At 45.2% G+C, this 4,551-nt stretch overlaps 1 long non-coding RNA gene across 1 annotated transcript; it reads right to left on the bottom strand.

Moving 5' to 3' along the window:
- Positions 1-239: 239 nt before the first annotated feature.
- Positions 240-4,017, bottom strand: LOC307204518. The gene is made up of 3 exons (XR_013833725.1): positions 3,800-4,017; positions 2,914-3,033; positions 240-978 (listed from the first exon to the last, which is right to left on the bottom strand). It is a non-coding gene; the product is annotated as an uncharacterized lncRNA (long non-coding RNA).
- Between the last annotated feature and the right edge of the window lie 534 nt (positions 4,018-4,551).

The following is a 4,551-nucleotide window of genomic DNA, read 5'->3' as shown; positions in this document are numbered from 1 at the left end:
ACCTTGCTCGAACTTTCATCTCCCCACTAACTGTATGGAGCACCAACACTCATCCACTGTTGACAAAACAAACAAACTCTAGGCTGAAATAGTTGATCCAGCCGTATAATATAGGCTGCAGAGAACTGGGAAGTTATCCCCTTTTGTGGTCCAAACCTTACTGGGGGAATAATATTGTAGATGAGCTAACTGATAGGAACTTTATGAAATTATTCACACAGAAAGATACCCGTACAAAGTTTTGGTGCTTCAGAAAAGTTTGATTGGTTTTAATCAAAGCAATTTATTTCCAGAGAAGTAAGCAAGTTAATGGAAACTTCGCATGACACACAGTCAGGTGTATCTTTCCCCACAATGTTTTCTGTATTTATTTATTTTAATGTATGTACAAAGTCCCCTCTGAAGCAATTAATTCAGTCAAATGAATTCAATTTCAAAGAGGGGCAGTAGAGGGGTAGCACAATCCCTCCCCACCACACAAAGCTGTCCTTTCTTCTCAGCTTCCTGTCCTCAAGGCCTTGGTCACAAAAGGAGGGTAAGATGTTGGCCCTGAAGGCATCTCAAGAACTGGACCTTAAAACTAGTCCCTAGAACAGGATCCAAGACCAATAAGGTGTGTGTGTGTGTGTGACTTGACCCCCAATATCTGTTTGGTTCTTGACAGCAAAGCATATGGAAGGAGACATGCATGATGGCTGATGATGGCAGCTGCAGACTGTGCTTGCAGAGAGACAAGAGAGGACGGGAAAGAACATCGCTGTGCTGAAATGTGTCCTCCAATTTATCAAAAGAGTGACAAGCATCTTGATGTTGAGGCACTTTCTGTCCTAGGCTCCGCTCCACTGCCTATGCAAGCTTAGGAATTGCAGTACTCAGTGGGACAGCATATGACCTCCTCCAGTATTAAACCATGTGTCACTGAATGTGAATTCCTACAGTCCTGGGTACAACCCACCACAGAACCAATCTTTGTATTCCCTAGAAGCCAAAAGAGAGAGAATGTAAGAGACCTTGTACAAAGCATGAAACACTCATTACCCTCTGCTCTGTTATCACTGATCTCTCTTGAGGCTTAAACGGCCTCGGTCCTGTATACCTGAAGGAGCGTCTCCACCCCCATCGTTCAGCCCGGACCCTGAGATCCAGCGCCGAGGGCCTTCTGGTGGTTCCTTCATTGCAAGAAGTAAGGTTACAGGGAACCAGGCAGAGGGCCTTCTCGGTAGTGGCACCCGCCCTGTGGAACGCCCTCCCAGCAGATGTCAAGGCAATAAATAACTATTTTACTTTTAAAAGACAACTGAAGGCAGCCCTCTTTAGGGAAGTTTTTAATGTCTAATGCTGTGTTGTTTTTAATATTCAGTTGGAAGCCGCCCAGAGTGGCTGGGGAAACCCAGCCAGATGGGTGGGGTATAAATAATATATTATTATTATTATTATTATTATTATTATTATTATTATTATTATTATTATTGATACCCTGAGATCTCAAATGTCAATGAGCAAACTATATTTTGTATCTATGATCAGTCACAGGGGCCTTATAGGCTTCCTCAACAAAATGAATACTGTTTCTTTGCTCAATGAAACAAGCTCACAAATAATGACATTTTTTTTACAAAAATGGGAAAGGGGAAATTTCTGAGAAGTCCCCATTATCAAGGAAGTACAGTAGATGTGTCCCCACCCCATGAGTCTTACAGAATGAAGAATGGGGAGAGGACACAAAATAGATAGATGAATATAGTCCCAATTTCGGGGGTTCCCAAAATTCCATCCACTCTGAGCATCAGGTCACACTTTTGGGTGACCAAATCGCCATTCAGTAGATGCCAGCACACACAAACAAGTTCAGTTAATGTGCATGAAGATAGGGGAGAAAGGTGACACTTGCTAAGCATGCCTTCTCTGTTTTGACTACTGGCCATGCCTCCCTGGTGGCCACAATCCATCATTAATCTGAAGGAGGACCTACTCTGAAAGGGTTCCCCCTTGCATAGAAGAACCTACTGCATGGCCACTAGGGGGCCATGGCCTGTGGGTGCACTGATGCTGATGCGCCATGGCTAAAGGGTACATTCCCATTGCCTCCACATGCATTCATTGACCATGTGAGTTGGATCTTCTGAGCAGGTATAGTACCTAGGGTGAGGTCAAGCAGGTAGAAACGGGTTGGGTGGCTTCGCCAAGAGCAAGGAGCAGATGTAGGGCCCAATTCAAATGGGCTTTCCTTCCTCCTCTATAAGTGAAGAGGCACCATTCATCCATACGTGAAAAACAATCATTTTAGGGCAGTGTAACATTGAAAGGGAAAGCTGCTTGAAGGCCATCAGTACTGGCACAGTCTCCTGGGGAAGAGACACAGCTCGGCATCTTCAAGAGCCAGCAGAATGCCAATACGGGTGGATGCCCTTGCATTTCATCAGGGAGAACATTGTACAGCCAGTGAAAACAAACCCTCTGAAGGTGGAGATAACGTCTGAGGCATGACCTGCTACTATACATCCTTCAGAATCGGTGGAGCTGCTCAGAGTAAGGGCATTTTCACCAAGGCCAACCTGGAATCATCTCTGCTATAGTGCATTGGTGGGGAATGACCTCTCTCTGGCCCCAGGCTGCATCCCTGCTCCTCAGACCACACGCTCCACTGCTCCACAGCCTTCTCAAGTTCTCCCGGATGGCCAGAATGTGTCCTTGGAATGTGAGAATGTTTCCTGTTTGTGCAGACAGAGAGAGCTGTGGAGGTGTAGAAACCTTTGGCTTTTGTGTGGCTAAATGATCAGATTCTCATTTGATGTCCTACCTACTTTTTGCCTCTGGGCTTACAGCTGGCACACAGCTCCACTCCCAAGCATTACTCCTGAGGGAATGGATCCCTCAGCCTGCTGAGTCAGTCCAACTCACTCGCATACTTACTGACATAAGTGTTCGTTGTGGAACATGATGCTCCCATCCCGGCCCAACAAAATTCTGCTTCTGGAGGACAAGCGGTCGCTGGAAGCTTTTTTTCGCAATAGAAACACCAAAGGGAATTTGCTGCAGAAGAGTGAGTGGAGCAGAAATGGGGAGGGGCAGAAGGAGGGAGAGAGAAGAATCAATGCAGAGGGCTTATCATTCAGGAGGGTTTTGTGGTGTTTTGTTCAAATCTGTTTGTAACAGGAAAGCAAAACACACATACCACCATACCAGCAAGTGCTATTGGGTAGAGTGAAGTAGGGGAGCTGGGTTCGAAACTGTGATGGATGAAGATGAAAAATTCCAGGGCCCCAACATCATGTGCAGTGCCCCTCCCACTGCCCCCCACTTCCTTAAAGTAAAGAGGAGGAACAACTAGCTGGCAATTGAATAAGATGCAGGGAGGGAATGAAAGCTAGGAGTTATTTAACCCAGAAGGTGAGAATAAGAGGGAAGGAAGCAAGAGGAACAAAGTCAATCTCGGTGAGCCCCCAGCCGTAAACCCTCCCGCCGCCACCATATACCTACAGCCCCAATTTCAACAACTAAGCAGAGAACAGGGAAGCACACGATCCTGCTGATCATATAAACTGGTCCACAGACATAAACCAGAAGCGCTTTTGAATCTTTGTGTATCTCATTAATGGAGGCCAGAAGTCAAATACCATGTTGAAAAACAAACAAACAAATAAATCTCTGCTTACCATTTGCATCAGCAATTTGGGGTATGCAAAATCGTTTCAACTTTTGCATGTGAAAAATGTCATTGCTGGTTTACAAAATGTCAAGGGTGTAGCTTGAGATTTGAAAATATTTTTGCTCTTCTGGTTGTCCTTTAGAGACTTACCAGTACAAAAGCAAAGAAGCATCCATATCCCCAAAGCCGGAAGCTTTTTCATCTTCAGTGTTGAGGAAATCCTACCAGTTGGTTCAGATGGTGGCCTCTGTGAACTGGGGAACAAACAGAAATGTGATAATGGAAGAAGCTTAGCAAACATCTCCTTTAAACAGTCTGTGGGGCAATCAATCCTCAACTGGGCTGAGGATGATATTCAGGCTGGCAGTGCAGTGTACATTCTCCAAGCTGTGAGGCTGAGCAACTGCAGATTTCTCCTGTGTCCACTATGCCTTCTTTTTCAGCACCCTCTTACTGAATCTCTGGAAAAGCTCTAAAGCAGCAAACCCAAAGTGTGGAAATGTACCACTGATTTGAAATATGCTAGAATGAGAATTAGCTGTTCTCAACTTCCTCCTCCCACTCCAAGCACAGTGTGATGGGCACATAGCATAATGTCACCCCACAGATCATGCTGAGCCTAGTACACAAGAATGCAGAAAATGATAACATCAATGCCCAGGAACAGAAGAACATCGTGGACTGAAGTTTGCCCACCAAAGCCACTTTTCTGAAAACGCAGGTGGTCGAATGATGTCTCTTATGGGTGCAAGAACCCAACTCCAGCAAGAGGGAGGCAACTTGTGCACCATTACTTCCAAAATGGTACTCCCAACTCCCCAAATAGTTTTTGGAGCAGAGGGGTGAAAATTCCTGGAGTTCAGTGAACTGTATATTCGTGATAGAGCATCTGTTTTGCATGT

Source organism: Podarcis cretensis (assembly GCF_951804945.1).
Source record: "Podarcis cretensis genome assembly, chromosome: 15".
NCBI classification, from domain to species: Eukaryota; Metazoa; Chordata; class Lepidosauria; order Squamata; family Lacertidae; genus Podarcis; species Podarcis cretensis.
The sequence above is the reverse complement of the archived record's forward strand: the minus strand, read 5'-3'. Positions and strand labels throughout refer to the sequence as shown.